General features: G+C 40.1%; 1 long non-coding RNA gene across 1 annotated transcript in view; it reads left to right on the plus strand.

Annotated features, from left to right (window-relative positions):
- The window catches only part of LOC119155422, a 214,201-nt gene that overhangs the window by 22,473 nt on the left and 171,172 nt on the right, over positions 1–20,556 (plus strand). The window contains exon 2 of the long non-coding RNA XR_005106722.1: positions 10,844–10,985. This is a non-coding gene — a long non-coding RNA (uncharacterized LOC119155422). The remainder of the gene's footprint in view (positions 1–10,843; positions 10,986–20,556) is intronic.

Raw genomic sequence — 20,556 nt, forward strand, 5'->3', positions numbered from 1 at the left:
GGTTCTTACAAGCCTTGTCTCCATTTAAAGGTAAAATGTTTTTTTTTTCACCACGTGTTCTGTGGGGAGGGGGCTTTGTTAGTGGAGGGCTTTCTTTGCTCAAGGGTGGATCTTTTAATATGCTACTTAAAATAGTTCACACATAGTTCCAGTAATTTTCTGTTTAGTCTCAGTAACCATTTGGTTCTCCTTGAGTTTATCTTATTGTACCCCAGCTTGACATATTTATGGTGTCTATTCCTTCTCTGAAGGCCATGTTTTGTTAACTCTTTGTAAGGATTTAACTAACATCCTCTGTCTTTCTATTTCTTTCTTGTAAATATATTTACTTTTTTCCTTCCTCTTTTTCTTTTTTTACAGTAAAGAATTCTTACATCAACACTAGAAGAGCAACCCTTTCTAAAAACAGAAAAAAATGATGAAGACAAAAGAACAGAGGCAGCTGTTCTTTTCCACATTGCCAACTGTCACTTTTTGTGACACTGGCAGCAGCAAAGAGGCAAATAGCAGAAAGAATGTCCAGTTTGTAAGGGCATCTTTTTAAAAGGCGAAGAGGTGTACATAACTAGTTCGTTCCACAGGACTGAAGTAATTCCATTGGAATGGATCCTTCAGTCTCCTGAAAAGTTTGTGAACCCTAGATAATATCACAGGGAAATCCTCCACTTGTGATTTGTGCAGAAACATGAAACCAGGTAAATTACAAGTGGGATTTCATTGTTCATAATTCTTGTGGGGCTATGCCTATCAGCACATCTAACTTTTCTTCACTAACTCTGCTATGTTAGTCCAGAGACACAAGCCTAAAGGGCAAAGGCTACCATTTTTATCCATGGCCATCAAATGTTTCCTTTATTTTAACTTACGTTTAACAACATTTAAGAGTTGATTTTTAGTCTTTTCCTATTTTCTTTACATCTATTCTTTTCTTCTACTTGGCATGCTAGAAGGTCACACTAAGAGATCCAACAATCTTGTTTCTTCTAATGTGCACGTTAGTAGTTCTAATAGAATTTCCCTTAAGGAATGGAAAGAGGGTAGGCCACAACTTTTTTCTAAAGCTTGTATCAGCTAGCAATTTAAGGCTGAGCATGCAGTAAGCATCTAAAATCCTGCTGCCTTCCAAGCCTCACCACATAAGTTTTCAACATCTCAGAGGCTTTCTCTCAATGTTGCGCAGCATTTCACAGCCAAACGTGTAGCTGCTGCTGCAGGGTGATTTAAATCCCTGCAACAGATGTGGCTGTTTAAGTCATATCACAGGTCTGCATTGTTGAGGAACCCATTTGTAGCAGAGGCTCAACATCTCTTCATGTGTGGGTTTTGAACGGGATAACCATTTTGCAGGGAATGCTCTAAAGCATACAGACATATCATTGTGGGCCCTTTGTCCATGTAAACAAGCACTGTTGACTGCCACTAGAAGGTATTTGTAAACTCCAGAAGTGAGAATTTGAGTATACAGTTGTTTTGAACATAGACTGACAAAAAAAAATAGTATTCCTAGCATGGCTTGGAGAAATGCCTGCTATTGTCTTAACACTTTTAATTCTGACATTGACAAAAGAGTCATGTAGTAATTATCCAGTTTCAATTTTTAAATCAAATTATAGGGGAACAGGGAAGTAATGGCTTTGTTCATGCACTAGCAGTTATCTTTTGTTTACCACTACTCAGAATATCCCTGAGTCATTTGTTATATCTGTCCTCCAACTGTGCTAAAACTAGGACAACATTGCACTGAATTTTGCATGCAGACAATTTGGTTGCTTTGGGCTAACTCAAGCTATGAGTATGGTCAGGGTAAAATACAACTGGCCAATAATATGTGTGAAATTAAAAATGAAACTAGCATTTCTTTCTATCAGAAGTGTGCTGGTAATAAATACTATCTATTAAAAACAGCTATGCAGAGTTTAAATATATGTTTACTAAATACTATAAATTTGCAGAAAATAAACTGATTTAAACATCCAATCAAAATAAACATTCTTCCATTTGTGACATCACTTTCAGATAGAACAGTATTTTCCAGATAAATAAAAATCTGTCTTCAGTAATAAGCCAAAAGCACTAAGAAAGAAGAACTGATGGAAATGTGTTAGAGTTTTTAGATTTACTACTGGTTTCCTAACTGGGAATTAAAAATATCTTCTGAATGATTATTTAATCATTTGACTTCATTAGAAAATCATACATGAGTTAGATCATAATTGATCTTAAATTATAAGCATTTGTTTATAAAATGTTTTAAAACTGATGAGCTGTGAAACTCTTCTGCATGCTGTGTCATTTCCAAAACACTGTGAAATACTGTTACTCTTGAATTAATTGCTCTGGACTCTACAGATTTAAAAAGCTGAGTGGTGCTAATGCTTGTATAGGTTAGACTGCTCCCTCCTAATGTTTAAGAAGTTTGTCCACTGTGGAGATTAAAAAGTAGAAAACAGGAAGAAAATTAATTTTAAAAGGTATTTGAAAGGCCAGACTATATTATGCTCAAGTAGAATCACATTATGCAAGGGATTAAGGATCCCTTGTGCTGAGAGTGTTTTGGACTAGGTTTTTAAATTATTCCTCCTTTCTTCTTTGCTGTGGTAGCGCACCATTTGCAGTGTCTCCAAATGGCTCTGACAGCAGGCTTCAGAAAACACACAGCTCTTAATAAGAAGGTGACCTTTATTCTCTGGCCCCAGTGAGATAGCTTGGGTCAATGTTACACGTGTGCTTTGCTAGAAACAGGGCAGGTATTGTATTGCTATGTATGGAACAGTGGCCATGTTACATTTGTCTTTTTTTTTTTTTTTTTTTTTTTTTTAATTTAAACCAGCCAAGCCCAAAAACTACAAGGAAAAACACAGTAATGGGGAAACAGCTTGGATGGAAGATAGTATAAACAACCTCAGCCATCTGAACATATAGAGAGGTGTGTTTACTAGAGATATCTGCCAGTAGGAACTTTCTCTGAATTTTATTGGCTTTCTGGTTGCTGTAAAGTAATTGCTTTTGCAGAGACTTAACTGATTCTGGAAGAGATTGATTCTTCTTGGGTTGAAATAACTTGCAGGTTTTTTTTCTTTTTTTTTTTTCCATTTATACATGAGCTGTGTTCTGAATGTCTTGTAGATAAGACAATCACCTAATTTGTACAACACATTGAGTAGTGGCTTAGAATGAGTTCAATGGAAACCTGTCCTGTTAGAAAGAGCCAAATAATTTTACTTTTTACTGACAGCTATGCTGTCCTTTGGACAAAATTCTTTCCACAAAAATACTGGGGGGTGGTGTGGTGGTGGAAATCCCTAATATTAGTAGAGCTACTAAATTGTCATGGGGAAAAGAGTTAGGCAGACTGAGATATATAAGTAACTTAATTTGACCCATTTTCACCAAAGATTAATTTTCTGATTTCCTTTAATGATACCATGATGAATGGGAGCACTGACAACAGATTAAGATTTATTCCTCACCAGCTGTAGTTCTTCAGGGTGAATGACGAGGTGCTTCAGACAGTGAGCTTCAACAAGGCAGCATGTCACCGATTTCAAGGAATCTTCTGTCAGGTGCCCTGAAGCACTGATAGGTTTAATGGCCCTGATGAGGCTCACCTGGGGCCTTCCAGCCCTGGCCACAGGCCCAGGAGCACCATTTAAGCTCAGGTCTGGGCCACCAGTCTTTTTTTGAGCAATGCTGTAGGGGTGCTGGTCTCCAGCTTAACCACAGCTATGCTTGTCTGTGTCTGTGGACTTTGCTGATATGGACTGTGGCCCATGCATGGGCTTGCTGGCTTGGTGGCAGAGCTGTCCTGTCATTATGAATCCGTTTGGCAATCTCTAGGCTGTGTCTGATCCTCGCCTGTGGACCGACCACCATGCTTGGCCTCAGACCTGCCTCATCACCATGAATTTACCTGGTGGACGGAGCTCATGATTAAAGCTGGCTGCCATCTTTAAAGCTGTCCTGCTCTCGTTGTCAGGTACTGTGGGATGGGCCCTGCTATAGTCCCCAGTTCCCCTATCCAGCTTGTCCAGGCTCCTGCCTTTATCTGTGAAGACCTAATATCTCCAACTACTTAGCTAGTTCATATGCATATAAAACCACATTTATTAGAAATCAAGACCTCAGGAAAATGATTCTTTATTTCTTTTTATTTCAGGAGCATAAAGAAGCATTTAGTATGCATAAATTGCAAATGACAGCAGCAGGATATGAGAAAATTTTCTTCCTGCTATGTCTGCATTTTAAAACTGTAAAAAATTTAGCAGTAAAAAAAAAGTTCTATAAATCCCATAGTTTTAAAGCTTGTGCCAGTTTGGTAGCTGTGTTGGACTTAGGGTATTTTATTTCTCATATAAGAGCAAAAAGTTTCTTCTAGTTTTTCCTAAAGCTACTATCTGTTTCTAATTTGATTTTCAGAATACTTACAACTCATGACTCTATACAGCTAAAAATAATAATGTATCCAAATATAAATCAAACCACTGGAGGCTGAAATATGTCTTTATCCATCTAGTCTCCTTGGTTTAATACCTAGAGCAGCATAAGAAAAAAATGCTACTGCATGATTTCATAACTGTAGTGCAAACTAAATTTAAGACAAATTTACCTAAGCAAAGCATCTGCAACAGAAATATGATTTGGCTATAAAATCAGATGTAGAGGAATGAAGGCAGTGGGTTGATTAGCATTGATAACATGCAGCTGTGACCTCGCCTCGAAGGCTGTGGGTTGATTGACATGGATGATGTGCAGCTGTAGCGCGTTCCTGCTAAGTGGTTAAATAGCCATGAGGATTGTGGGTGAGGTGGTTGGATGGGGAAGGAGGAGTGTGGCCTGATCTCTGGAGCAGGAGAAGCAGCACTGACAGTAGAATCTGACCGATGGTAAAAGCCTTGTTGCAGCCTACTAGTTTGTTTGTGCTGCGACAATCAGAATGTATTTGGGTGAAGTGCTTTAATTTGATTTATTATAAAGATGTTGAAAGATATATTAATTTAGTTAGGAAAGACCTCTGTGACTAAAGAATGACAGTGAGTTGTGTGTATTTTGTTTAAAGCAAGTGCACTTATGTTTACTCATGTGACTTACTGACAGAGTTCAGATTTAAACTGAACAGGGGTGGAACTAAAAACTAACTAGAGCCGAAAGAGTGGCTATGAGAAGAGATAAGCAAGAAAATGCTAAGGGTCCTTGAGGACAATAAAATAATGAAAAATCTGTGATTTACTTTTGTAGCTTCTACTAGTCTGGTGAGGTTTAGTTGTCCTAGACTTGCAGCTAAGATCAAAGAGAACCTTTAAAATGTTGGCATAGGGAAGAGGAAAGATTGAGCAACTTGCTGGGGGCTGCCCCATGAGCCTCTCTGAGGGCAGATGGGAACACAAAGATAAATGAGAATGACATCAAGTGAGGCAACCAAGCTGTCTTTGCTCATGGCTGAGGTGGTGGTGACTGGGTTGAGTAAGACTTTCTAGTACTTTCGATGAAAGAGTAAAGTTTAGGAAAGGGTCAGTGGGCAGAATATGAATATCACAGGAACAAGTGCAAGTATAAATTAGGTTCAAGGCTTAGCTGAACTGACTAGTAAAGCATCTTTGTGTCAGGATAGCTCCCCTTGTGTGAGGGCTTTTCAGTGATCACTCTAATTGCCTTTCTTTATTTGTACAATGAGTATTTACATGTGTTCACTGTCTGTCTTACTATATCGCTTTTTAATTGTCTGACTTCTGTTCAGAGGTCTGTTTCTCTCCAAGTAGAGAGGAAACTTACCACCTGTGAAAAGGTGGTGGATCTTCTTTGTTGAAGGTTTTTTTTTTAGGTTGGATTAGACAGGTATTTGCCAGGAACGATGTAGGTATAGTTGATTATTTCTTGAGGTCCACTTGCACACTGTGATTCTACATACGTATGAAGTTAGAGCTACAGATACTTTTTTAAATATTTATTTTTTAAGAATCCTTGTTTTGTTGGCTTAACATTCTAATTTGATAAGTAATTTCAGCCAGAACTACCCCCCAGATGCAGAAAATTTGGCTCAGCACCCTGACTACAGCTCTATGCATTGTCCATGCATGAGTGAAGTGTGGGCTTTCAAAGCTGCTGGAACTTGACAGCCTGTTTCATTCTGAATTCTTGTGGCTTGTGCAGACAAATGAGAATACACATGGCCAGAAACAAACCCCAGCCATACTAAAGTCAGTATTTCTTTTCAGATAGTAGGGCTTCCTGTATTAAGTTTTTGGCATTCTTAACTGGTGTCTTATCTCTGTGGGTTATGCTATGCTCTCCCATATGGAGTAGAAGCCACCTGCAAGCCGTTGTATTTGCATATGCAGGAATATAATAAATTTGTATGATTCCTCCTTTGTTATCCCCTGAGGAATAGCTCTATCTTTTTGATTGACTTGCTGGTCCTGCTTTCAGTGTGACTGAAATGGTGCAATGCAAGACTGGATGAGGTAAATACAGGCAGATACAGAGGTTTGCAGATGTGTACTTGAAATTCCACTGAGAGATGCCTATGGCTTTGCAAGGCAATCTCTTTGCAAATGCTGCATAACAATTTTTGTAGCAGCCCTGGCAGTTATCCCACCACAACAACAGGAGCTTGGGATGGGAGGACAGTGTTATCCAGCTGTCCTCCTCATTATGGTGTTGTGTCTGGATTCATGAAACAAGTATCACATAGTGCTGGAGGATTTTTCAGCAATTGTTTAGCTCTGCAGATCTACTGCAAACTGGTGGTGCTTGTGGAATGTCAGTTCATCAAGATGGTTTGCTACAGATGTCTGGTGGGTTGACCTTGTACTGCAACCAAATGCCCACCCAGCTGCTCACTCACTCCTAGTCAACAGGACAAGGTGAGAAAGTAGGATGAAAAAGTATGTAGGCTGAGATAAAGACCAGATCATTTACCAATTACCATCATGGGAAAAACAGATTCACTTTGGGAAATACTAATTTATTGCCAATTAAAGTAGATTCAGATGGTGAGAAATACAGGAAATTAAAATGCAGAGAGTGATGGGGGGGATAGTCAGTCTGATAGAACAGGCGTTCACATTTAGTTACACAGTTCAGGAATATCCTGGTGCTTGGAAATAATAGCTCCTCTCTGCTGCTCCCTCCTCACTTCTCCCTGCTCCTGTGTGGGTTTTTTATGGGCTGCAGATTCCTTCAGGGCGTCTCCACCTGCTCCACTGTGGGGTACTCTGAGGGCTGCAGAGGAACACCTGCTCTGGTGCCTGGAGCACCTTCTTCTCTCCTCTCCTTTCTGACCTTTGTGATTACAGGGCTGTTTCTAACACTTTTTACCTCACATCTCACCGCCTTTGTGGCGTTTTGCCCTTTCTTAAGCACACTCAGACAGAGGCGCTACTGGTTTGGCTGAGGGGCGCAGGCGCGCTCTGCTCTGAGGCGGGTGCGGAACCGGCTGGAACCGGCTGTGCCCGGTGCGGGGCAGCCCCAGCCTCCCCTCACAGGGGCTGCAGCCCCTCGCTGCCCCTGCCTCACTACAGGCACTTGGCACAAGATGTCTGACAACTTGTCCCAGAGGTGAATGACTTGAGGCTGCCCAGAAGTGTTTGGTGCAGGGGAATGGCACCACCCTGAGACCTGCCTCAGCCCATGGCTGCGATGGGTGGCTGACTCGTGGTCAGTCTCATGAGGGAGCCTCGCTGCTCATGCAAATGTTGCAGGCTATTTGGGGTTTAGCAACCTATTCCCTGTTGCATTGTGATAGTTGGGGAAGCTCCAGCTCTTGAGCACTGAAAGGAAAGTCCTCCTTGATCAAAGGCCTGTTTCTTTGTCAAGGAAAGCTCGTGATGCTGGTGTCCTGCATCGTCTTGTTTATGGCTTTGTTGCCCTGGCTGCCATGGGTATGCATCTTGGTTGTGGCCTTGTTATTCTGGGAGACTCTGACCATCTAATCCATCACTAGTCTTAGCTGCTTGCTGCCGATTTGGATCGTAGGAAGAAAATGTCTGACTAAGCTGCTGCAGAATAATGGGTGCTGGGGGCTTGGGGAAGGATGGATTTGGCCTGTGACAAGAATTAGGGGACTAAGGCCTGGAAAGGCTAAGGCTCTGTGAGCAGATGCTGAGACAGCCTTGTAAAAATCTATAGTGACTGAGGGCATTTACCATGAGCACAGGAGCCAATTCTAGTGACTTCTGGAGTTGTGGCTACGGTATGTATTTTTTTAATACTTTATGAAGTTTCTTAATGAAAACATAAGGAATGTTTTATGAAAGCATTTTGGAATAATTTTTCTCAAATATTCTTATGAAACCATAAACGTTGTTGTTACATATGAAAATTATATTTTCAAGTATTGTTAGCTATTTTCTGCAACTTTTTTCTGCGTGAAAAGCTTGTCTGTGCATTGACTAGTCTTTTCACTTCAAATTTTTAATATTTCATTTATATTGTAACAAAATATTATTGAAGTTACAAAGATAACAGGGATGTAATCTCGTGAGTTCTTAATGGACACTTTTAATAAACTTTATGAAATATTTCAGAAAAAATAGCTTGCTTGTTTGTGTTGTCTTAACTAGAATTTTAATGGATATTGAGTATTTTTCCTTTTCAATGTTTCCACAGAATATCAGGAATGGTTAATGAAATGTCAAGGATGATATTACGGAATGATCTGCAAATATTTTTTAATGAATTTCCATGTTTTGTTTTGTATTTGATAACTTCAGCCCCATTTTGGGAAGTCTGATTTTTGTGCAACTTGTATGAAATATTGGTACCTTCTCACAAGTACAGATATGTACATATATGTATATGTACCTACACAAGTGCACTAAAGTTATTAGTGTCTGTTCTTTAGTCTTATTGAATGGAATTACTACAACTTTTGTGAATGCTTTGGGGTAAAAGTGCAAATGTTTGAGTCAAATCACTAAAAATGATGGAAGTCAGAAATTAGTACAGGCATTCATTTCTAGTTACACAGTTTGGGAATAGCCTGGTGCTTGGAAAAAAAAGTTGCATTTATGTTTTGGTCTTGAAGTTACTGCATAACTGGCTTTCAGCTTGGTCTTCTGCAGAGAATCTAGGACAGCTGTGGCAGTACCAACGCATGGCTCAAGACACCAGAGATGCTTTGAGCAGTGCCAGGGGCTCAGGCTTGCAGGAGTTAGAAACTTGCTGGGCTGGCCACTTCCAGTATTGGTGTGCTGCAGCATGCTGCTCTTGGAGAAGTAGAATCACTCTGCCTAGACCATGGTCTCAAGCCGAGTGGCCTTTTTGTTCACATGTTCCTTATTACTGTTATTTTCCACTGAGTCCTGGCTCACAGTAAAGCTCTCTGCAGTGAGCTGTTGAGTAGTCAGGCTGATTGCTGTGTGGCTGTGGTGGGGTCCTGCTGAGTCACTTGACTGCCTTCTTGGCAGGTCTAAGGATTCTCCCTTGCTGAGCTGTCTGGCCCTTAGACTTTGGGGCCATCTTCAGCCTCATTTCTTCCCTCCCCACCTCAGCTTCCCGTGCAGATCCCTGCACAATTTTTGAAGCTCTGGAAGGCAAAACATTGCATCATTCAATACAGGGTCTGCAAGAGAACTGAAAACAGCAGATGGTTGTTATGCTTTCGAATTTCCATCATAGATTAAAAAAAAAATCTTGTATTTAAACTACTATTCTTATGGACTCTTCCCAGTGTTGAAACTGGAGACTTTGTTTTCTAGTATCTCTTTTCTATCAATTTGTATTTGAAATTAAATTTACCCCTTGTGTCTTCATATGGTGTGCCTGCATATGCTTGTGCGTGGCTGTTCAGGGAAGTCTGGCACTGAGATGGGTAGCAGGGATGTGAGGGGGCTTGTTAAATGGGAGAACAAGTATGGGAAGGGCTCAGTATGCATTAACAGAGTTGATAATAGTGTAGGTACCTATTTTGAAGGAGTTATTATCTTTTTTTTGTGCCCTGGAAGCTGGAAGAATGTTTGTTTAACTGTCAAAAAAGAGCACAAAAATAAATAGATTTGCAGTAATTCGCCAGACTAGTTCCCCTGAGGTACAGAAAAAGCATAGCTGTCTAGTCTAGAGCAAATGGCAGGGCAGTTCTGCCTTGTAATGTTACCACCATTATAAAACTCCATTTCTTAAATTTCTGTTTTATGTCTTTGGCAAATATGGTAAAATATAGTTCTGCAAGAAATGCTTTGAACAGGAGGGGGTAAGTGTTCTTGGCCCCTTGTTCCTGCCATGCTGATACCTCTCTGCTTTTGTGAATTCTCATGTGAATGCAAATCACTGCTATATTATGTTCTTCCAAAGGTCTCTCCTGCCTGTTAATGTATAGTGCAACCTGAAATATTGTGTTAAAATGCTATGAAATACACTTGTTAAAATGCTAGGATGAAGTGCTGTGGCCTGTGCTTCATAATGTGGTAGGGTGCAGTGCTATGAAATGCCCCCACCCCAATGTGCAGTGGAACCTGTCTCAACAAAGTGCACTCAACACAATGTTTCCCAGACTTCAGGCTGCCTCTGGCTCTTGTGTGTAGCAGAACTGGAGTAGCAGTTGAGAACTTCCTCCCCATCCCGCATCAGTTTGGGAGTCTGTATCCTCATTGACTTACGTGCTGTGCCTCTCAGTTGTGAGAGGATTCTGTCCGTGCGCTGTAATATTGACAAGTAGCTTCATTGTTGCCAGAAGTCTGTCTTGTTTTGATTTGTTTTTGGCTGTCTTGCAAGTGTCCTTCGGTTCAGATGTGTCCTGATCTGCAGGAGCTCCTTTTTGTGACCCCTTTCAACCACTCCATTAGTAGTAGCTTGGTATGTGTCCTTCTCTTGATATTTTTCTGACAGGCTTTTCTTTTTAATCCCACAGGGTAAGGAAGGCCAAGTTTCAGCCTGACTCCAATTGAACACGAGTGCTGCAGCGTTGAGATGATGACTGTGAGTATGAACAATTGCAAATGGATTTCTCCCACCTGTGTCAACATGGCTATGGAGTGGCAGCCAGCCTAGAGGTACATACACACTGAAGTTAGTTGTAGTAGTATGCAGAGCACTATATGGTGGTAAATGTGGGTCTAAACCGTCATAGCTGATAGTCTATGGTAATTTTATAAGCAGAGAATTTAGTATACTCTGAGAGCAGTTTGAGAGACTGTACTGTGGTACATGGTCTGCCTGAAGAATTGTCCACATATAATTCAGTAAGAATTACACTGAGATTTATGCAGACTCTTACACCACCACTCTGCCAACACCTGCCCCCCTAACCCCCCTGCCTTTGACCTTAGTAAGCTCTTTGAATCATAGCGAAGTCAGCTGTGATGCTAGAAAGTGACCCTTGGTTTTATGTGTTTCTACAATTGGGCACAGCATGCAGAATGTGTACTACACAATTTGTAGAAGAGATGTCACTTTGTTTCTTTTTGATGTATGCGGTTGTCATTGAAGTACTTTCAAGGACTGTGTTGGTGCTTGCATGTGCTGTCAAGGAGGAAGGGCATGCTGGTTTCTGCTGTTTCTCTCAGAGAGGATATTACGCTTGTTTAGATTGTTTGTACAAGAAGGAGGAAGCATTTTGTAAGGAGACATTGCCTGTGAAATGTTTTCCTCTTTAAAAATCTCTTCTATGGAACCTTTATGTAGGAGCCTGATTTCTGTGGAAAGTTGTGAAGAAACAAGTCCCTTGTATAGAGAATTTCCTTTTTCTAAACTAAAAAAAAACAAAACAAACATTACTGGCTCAAGTTAGTTTTGACAAAACCCGGTAACAATAGCTTATCCACTTGTCTATTGCAGAATCAGTGGGTAGCTGCTTTCGGCTGTGGGTAGGCTGTTTTCAAGGCCATAGTAATATCATAAGCCAGAGGATTTGTGCTGCTCTGATGGTGTGACTACTGACTTCTTAGCTGTTCATTTTCAACAACAGGGAATTTTTGTCACTAAAATAATTTCATGAAAAATAAACACAAATAACTTTCCTGTTTTCAGCACCCATTGTTGTTCTCAATGCTCATTCAGCATTTTTGCTGACATTTCCCATAACCTGCAAACACGTTTGCTAGGTAGGTTGTTTCTGTGACTCCAAGGATAAGCTTTTCTAGCACTGTAAAATCATGCCTTTTAATTAACAGGATACAAATACCTGAATAAAATAGCATTCTATTCTGTATGATAATAAATCTTTGAACAACTTGGAAAGTCTCACTGAAAGTTTTACGGTGTTTTCTCACATATTGAATAGGTCAAAAAGAAACGGGAAGCAAATGGAAAGCCAGAGTGTGGCTGTATTTTTAGTTACTGATGTCAAGAGGTCTCTCAATAGCTTGTCCACTAATAGCCTTTCTCTAAATGTGAAAGTGTGTATCTATTCAGTGTAGCAATGACTGCCTATTGAGAATAGCACTGAAACACCGTGTCTCATTTTGCTGTGAATGATGGGGAAAAAAGATTTTTATTATGAGGGTTGTTATTTAATGGAGAATAAAGCTGTTCAAATTATTTTATGAATATTAATGAAGAAAGCATTTTTAGTTAATGTACCATTTGCCAACCAGTCCCAGCTTCTGTAAATCTTTTAACACCATGGTCACTACAGAATAGATCTTATAACAGGTAACTTTTAGACTGCTGTTTGTGCAGGAACTGAGTGCCTGACTCAGCTGTTTTTTTCATTAAGTATGATTGGTCAGGTAAGTAGTATAGGATTGGACTTGTAAATGTGGTTACTAATTTTCAGTGCTTCAGTATTTGAAACTTTTGCTTTTCACAGTGGTGTGATTGTGTGTTGTCCTGTCCTCCCCCACCCCAAACCCCCCATGCTACCTAGGTAGTTCTACATGCAATCTAGCTAGTTCTGATAGGTGAATATCCATCATTTTGATGAAATGTAGTAAAGATTTATTGTTTGGCAAAACCCCATAAATGTATTTTGCAATGTCATCGTTTGAAACTATGGCTGGATAAGTGGTGTAATTTTCTCTGCATTCATGGTGAGGGTAGCATGCTTGTATGGCAATGTCTTGGTAGCAGAGGGGGCTACAGGGGTGGCTGCTGTGAGAAGATGCTAGAAGCTTTCCCCATGTGCCATGGAGCCAACGTAAGCTGGCTCCAAGACGGACTCGCCACTGGCCAAGGCTGAGCCAATCTGCAACGGTGGTAGTACCTCTGTGATAGCATATTAAGGATAAAAAAAAATATAAATCTGCGCAACACAATTGCAGCAGAAGAAAGGAGTGAGACCATGTGAGAGTAACCAAGGTCAGTGAAGCAGGAGGGTGAGGAGGTGCTCCAGGTGCTGGAGCAGAGACTACTCTGCAGCCTTTGGTGATGACCATGGTGAGGCAGGCTATGTCCCTGCAGCCTGTGGAGGTTAATAGTGGAGCAGATCCCCACCTGCAGCCTGTGGATGACCCCACACCAGTGCAGGTGGTTGTCGGAAGAAGCCTGTGACCTGTGGGAAGCCTGTGCTGAAATGGTTTTGCTGGTAGGACTTGTAGACCCATGGGGGACCCATGCTTGAGCATTCTGTTCTTGAAGGACTGCATCCCATGGAAGATACCGATGTTGGAGCAGTTTGTGAAGAACTGCAGCCTGTGGGAAGGACTCGCATTGGAGAAGTTAGTGGAGAACTGTCTCCCATGGGAAGGACCCCATGCTGGAGCAGTGGAAGAGTTTGAGGAGGAAGGGGTGGCACAAATAATGTGTGATGAACTGACTGTAACCTCTATTTCCTGTTCCCTTGCACTGCTTAGGGGGAGGAGGTAGAACAATTGGGAATTGAGTCTGTGAAGAAGGGAGGGGTGGGGGGAAGGTGTTTTTCTCATTTGAATGGTAACAAATTAAACTAATTTCCCCATGTCCAGTCTGTTTTGCCAGTGACTGTAATTGTTGAGTGATCTCCCTGTCCTTATCTCAACCTATGAGCCTTTTGTTATATTTATCTCTCTCCTGTCCAGTTGAGGAGGGGAGTGATAGAGTGGTTTTGGTGGGCACCTGGCATTCAGCCAGGGTCAAATCATCACAGTAAGGAACAGAAATGGTATTTCTAAAAGTGTCTTAATTTTATGTCCTATCTCAAACTTCACATTGTGCTAGCAATACTCATGCATGCTTGAAAGCTCTGTAAAATTCAGGGAGTGTTCCTGTTTTCACAAGTGGTGTGATCCAGCATGTGCCTGTCATACTGTACTGTACCAAATGAAAATTAGGAATACACTAATCTTTAAAGAGAACTGAATATTGCTTTTCTTTTAGTTTTCATTGAAACCTACACTATTATGTGACTCCTGAGAAGGGCAGTTTTGGGGCTGGTGGGGGAAAAGTGGTGTTTAAAGCTGTTTTTTCCTATGGCAGTTTGGTAGCTTGATATGCTAGCAGGCTAAATTGCTTTGCAAATCATGTGGGTCCTGTGAGCTGTAAATTAAGAAATCCCGGTCCAAACTATCTCTGATACTTGTTCATCTAAAATGCTCATAGTCTCCCATGTAAAGGGATTCTATCGCCTCTGTAACACCAGTTTTCCAATGCTTCACTCTTCCTGCAAGGTGAAATATTTTTCTTTCTTAAAATTGAACTAATTTTTTTTTTTTGCATTAAATGAAGTCACTTGTTACCTGTTTGGTGTTAGCTGATTCCAAAACAGTTGTTGCTAATCTGGTCAGATACTACCTGAAGTTAAAAATGCTTTAGCAGACAATCATTCTTTTACTGTGGCATTATTTAGTTGAGCTGGTTTCCTTGATTATGGCAGCTGGCAGATATTTCATAATCATCAACAGTTGCAGGATATGGAGACCCATATGTTTCTTACTAAGAATTTAACCTACAGAATTCTTAAAATTCTTGTACCTGTGCTTCAGTTTTGACTTTAGTTCAGTTTCTTCCGCTGCTTAGATCAGTCTCAGATTGTCAAATCTAATCTGCCCTATGGTGTAGAACTTTCCTGTGAAATCTGAAGTGGATTGTAAAACTGATTATTGCACGTTTGGTAATGGCAGCTTTCTGTATGGTTCAGAGTCCTTTTATTTATAGCTTTGTACCAAAAAGCAGAAAAATAGTGATAAATATATTACCAGAGACTCTTCCCCAAGTTCCAGGGCATGCTGCACTCAGTGGCTAGTGTAACATACTATGCAAAAATAACTTTATGTGCCTGAGATTACTTTGATTGTCCAAAATGATGCTACATGCCTGTATTCAGACAACTAAATCCTGTTTTCACTGTCTGAAGTCAGGAAAGCTTCGTAGTTAGATGGTAGGATTGGTGATTTGAGTATTGTAGAATGGGGCCCTGTAAATAAATAGGGAGCAGTAGCTGGTAAACACTAGGATGATAAGTTAGAGCAGCTTAAATAGATTTCGTGTTGTAATAGTCTTTAAAACTGTGACAAGTAGTGTTAGACAAAGATTCACCCCTTGCTTAATGAGAATTGTGATTTCTGCATTGAGAATTTTTTTTCTGTTTCTTCTGCTTTCCTAAGACTTCTTGAAAACTTTGTCATAAAGCATCTGTTAGTAACAGCTATTCAGGTAGTTGACACAAGCAGTCCCTAAACTACAATTTATGTAGTTTATGCTGTTTCAGAAAGTTGTTTAGAAACAAAACCCATTGATGCAGTTCTGTTTCCATTACTTTCCACTGGTGTGAAGGTGAGGAGTTTAACAGAACTCTTAACCTTTTTTGCATTAATGATGGTGTAAAGCTGAGTTGTACTACCGTAAGTATTGTTATGCTGTAGCATCGTATGTATGTATGTAGCAATGCAACACTGGCCAAGTATGGTACAGTACTGCCTTGGGTGAAAAGCAAAGGGCAAGTCTAAAAATAGCAATCAAAATCCTGCATGCACTTTCTTTACTGCAGAAACTGATGGTGAATTCCCACTGGCCGCAGTTGTTGGGTCATCATTCTGATAATCTTAAATGTACGTAGCTATTCCTGAAAACGTGGATGCATGTTCACCTCAAGGAATAATGTACTGAAATCTATCCTGCGTACATACAGTGCTATCTACAACAGACACAAACTGCTCTGTACATTAAATATTGCTGGTATTGATCCATACACTTGTGTTGCGTGTTATGGGGTTTAAAATGTGTTTAAGTGTTACCCCACTACAGCTACTTGTCCGCTCAAGGTACAAAGGTTCATTTATGTTGTCTTTCAGCGGGTTCGTACACTGAAGCAAATGAGCCCAAGAAGCTGGGCACATTTTTCACTTAAACATCTATATTTAGGCAAGAAAAGCTGAACTATATGTACAAATGGCATCTAATGTACCTGTTCTGTAAAACGCTGTACTTCTCATATAGTTTGTTACTGGTGTGTAAACATTTTATTAAATGTTATTCAGTGGACAGTGATTTTAGTCAGCATTTTGGAAGTAGGGGAGGATATAGGATCCATCATAAAATCATATTTTTTTAATTGTTTTCTATATATTATATAGACCTAAACACTGTCTGCACACTTATGTGAAAAGGCTGTATTTAGTCACCTAGCTGCATTTTGAGTTCTCATTTTTCTTGTTGGATAGCAAGGCAGAGTTTATGAATCTAGCCCTGAGGAATATAAGTTATTTCTGCTTGCCTTGTGGGGTTGCTAAGACCTTTTTATGAAGCAGGCCTGACTTTGTAGTTTTTATTCTTTTTTTCTATTTTCTTCTATTTCTTTTTTCTTTTGTAACATAACAGTAAGGCATTTGAGAAAACTGTTTCTGCCTGAGGATAGATCAAAAATCCTATGTAGAGATTTAGTCATTATCCATCTCTAGGGGTTTGTAGATGAATTTCTGCAGGAATCTGTGTGCCTAATTCCTATGAAATTTTACAGAACTTGCCTGCTTGTGTCCAAGTTGCATTTAGATCTTCAGCCAGAGAAAAATCACTGTGCTTGTGTTGAGTTCAGTGAAGCTATGTAGATTTCTACCAAGTAAGGATTAAATTTAGGCAGTCTAACCTTTTCAATAGCTTTAGTATTTTTTAAGAAAATTCCTACTGGATATTAGTTCTTGTAATCACTTGGCAGTCTCAATGTTTTTTTTTTGGCTGAAACTTGCTCTCTCGTGTGCTTATCAGAAGCTTCAGATTTGTCCTCACTCAAGCTACTGCTTTCCTGGATTGGTGACACATGCAATCCTGAAGGACTAAGAAGAGCAAGCTTCACTTCTGAGCCTTCTGTGCTGCACCTTAAAGGGCTTGCTGGGTTGGTGACACCACTGTCCCTGAGCATGTGGACTCTTGCCATGCCCAGAAGTGCAAATCAGGGTAGTGCCTGTGCTGAACATTGTGTGGCTGCAAGTTGTATGCTCCCATATTGTTTAAATACCACGAGATTTGAGTTTAACAGGTTCCAGGAAACATCCCTTTTGCAACTGCTAATATGGAAATACAATCTAGTACATGCATTTTCTTTTAACTTAAGGTTGCTGTACACCTGGTTTTCCTGTCATATGACTGCTTTTTCTACCTTGGTAGATTTTTAAGATGGCATAGCTTTGCTTAGAGTTTCTAGATATCTGGGGCCCTAACAGTTTGGATACTTCCAGGATATACACAGTGGTTATGTTGGGATTTTCAAAACAGCAGCAGTCCTCAAGTGCTACTGCACTTGATGTGGTGTGGTATGCTGTGCTTGATAGCTACGTGCAGGAGGCCAGATGCAGGTCTCCTGTAAATGCACCTTGCTTAAGAACTGTCCAAGGCAGAGTGTCTGTCGGATACTTCAGAGCAGGAATTTACTGCACATAGAAAAAGCAGAGGAATTGATACTGTGAATCTGAGCAGTGTAGAGCACTGCCAGTTTGGAATCCTCTAAAATTTCCTTGCAGTTCTAGCTATGCGAGTTTATAACCTGAACAGTTATCTTTTCTTGGCCTCTAGTCATTACTAAGCCATTTTGTTAGAAATGTGTCCTTTAAATGCTGCTTATTTTTTCATGGTGATCACCTTATTTGTGCTTTCCTAATTCTATGCAATGTAATCAATGTTAAAAATACAAGTGAGATTTTCAAGTTGGCAACCTAGAAAAGGGGCTTGAACGGGTGGAGAGTTGACTTTTTAGAGTAGCTTCTTGAATGGGTTATGCTGTCTGTTCAAATGTAGCTTTGTGTGTATAAGCTTCTTAATATGGTCTAATGTCCCAGAACTGTATCTTAAAGCCTCACATCCTTGGTTTTTAATATGGCTGAAACATCTGTTAAAGGGTCATAGCAAACTTTTGCTACGACATTTTGTTATGGAAATAGATCTGTCTTTCAGGAACAAATTAATGGTACTATCTCTGGAATAAAGTATTTATTTTCTTGATTTAGATGCTTTTTTTATATAAAGTCTGGTCTCTACTTGTCCATCATGTGTGTCTTTAAACTCTTAATTACATTGACCTTTTGCTGGGCAGAGGCTAAATGGATTGCAGCCACTGTAAACCCTTCTGTACTGTTATGAGCTGTTTTCATTATGTTCATAAAGCCATCAGATTATATAGTGCTTTTTTCTATGCAGTGCACATCCTGTCATTTCAGCAGAGCACTGTTACAATTCCTATTGAAGTATTATTAAATCTTGAAGTGCTACTGTTCTAGTCGGAGTTGCTTTCTGTGTATAAGTTAGTCCTCATTTATAGCATCCTTACCAGGTGCTTTTGCTGCTGAGTGGTTAATTACTTTCATGTGACAGGAAAAATGGCTGCCCTTGTAACTGGGGTTAGTGACTGCCAGTTCTTGTGTATAAGCTAAAGTTCATGATTAAGTTCCTCATGTTTCTATTTCATATATTCCTAAATCAATGTTGCTGTTGACAGCTCTCATTGCTTCAAAGGATTGTTCACCTTAAACCTGCTTTAGAAGTTTATTTACTGTGTACCAGCCTACCAATTTTTTTTCTTCCTCCTGATCTTATTTTGTTCAGGGTATGAGTTTAAAGTATTTCAGAGTTGTAGGACACTTCTCAAAGGGTTTACTTGTTTGCTACAAATCCTGTTAAGAGGTGTGTCTGACAGACTTATTTTTATGGAAGAGTTTTGAAGTCTAGGCTCACAACTAGTTACTGTGGGGGCACAGAATACAATGGAACAGCTCAAACCTTTAGTGTGTGCCATGAAATTATTCCTTTGGTAATGGATTTTTTAAAATCAATTGGGAGACAAAATTTCATTGCTGTAAAAGAAATTTAAGTTTTATTTTGGAATCTGAACAAAACAGAAACCTCAGTATCTTTGAAAGAATGGGATTTCTGGAAATGCTTGTTTTGGAAAAATGTATGATCAGGTTATGATTGCCAGCCGCTAAGTTTGGTTTGCACTCTGTTGTAGTAGATTGAGGCTTTGACTTCAGATGTGTTTAACCTTGAGCATCATTGATATCTGAAGTAGGGAAGCTTTCTTAAATTGTGGCATAATGTCAACAGGACTCAGATATGCAGAAGGTGCAGAATTCTGTAGGCTGTGCTCAAGTGACTGCTGGAGCTTTGCTGAGATGCCTCGGGGCTAGAAGGTAGAACAGGAACCTGGCCTCAGCAGGACTGTATCAAGCGTTCAGCAGCAGTGAAGGATTACAGCCTTTGTCCCTGCCTATGGACCAGGGCTGCTCTATTGCTCTGTTGCCAGTGGTCATATACTCTGTGCCTGCCGGAATACAGCTTTAGAGTGATGGCCTTGACCAGTCTCACAGTTGGATAGATCAAATGTCTTGGAAGCTGTAGGCTTCTGTATAAGAAGAGATTTCCATATGCTGCCCCAGGTGTTCCACACACCACTTTCCATCTACACAATGTCTGAACTCATGCGTTGTATCAGGGAACCCTGAGGTCCCCTTGTGGGTGTCAGGCAGACTGAGGAAGGTCAGCACTTTGTTAACTAAAAACCAAAGTGCGTTGCACTGGTGGTCATGTAGGGATTGTGGTACCTTGAATTTTGAACTTCATACTTCAACAAGCCCATTCAAAGAATGTCAATGATGTATTTCCCTGTGAGAGCACGTATGGAGTGAAGAACTTTGTGTCCTTCTCCTGGCTGTGATCTAGGATCCAGAGTCAATACCTCTGGCACATGGAGGAGGCTGGTTGTCCCTGGACCATATGATTCCTATTTTACTCTCTTCCTCCTTAGTATTACTTTCCTTTTCTCTTTTGGATAGTATTGTGTCTAATTCCTTCAGAGGCCTGTTCATATAGATGTGGAGATAAACTATCTCTTCAGCATCTAATTTCTTGACTAAATAGTATTAATCACTTAATTTCTGTGGCTAGGACTGTGTCCAGGATGTGTGACACATTTGTTGCAGGGGTCTCATGTGCTCTGTTAACAGAGTGCATAAAACTAGCTTAACCCTGCAATTTCAACAATACCAATACTTGTGGAGCTCAGAAAATAAGGTCTCCCTAGACCTGTTGAGGCATTTCAAAGATAATTTAATGTCCTTTCATATCTTCTTTTGACCTCTGTATTTGAAGTATATACATAAGCCTGTACTGGGTTTGTATTTCACTATGCTGTTGTATATTAAAATACATCTGTATAGCTTTACAATAACATTTTCTACTAGCAACTTTAAAACATACTTGAATTGGATTGTACAGTTAGTTACA

The sequence above is a fragment of the Falco rusticolus genome, chromosome 11 (assembly GCF_015220075.1).
Source record: "Falco rusticolus isolate bFalRus1 chromosome 11, bFalRus1.pri, whole genome shotgun sequence".
Classification (NCBI taxonomy): Eukaryota; Metazoa; Chordata; class Aves; order Falconiformes; family Falconidae; genus Falco; species Falco rusticolus.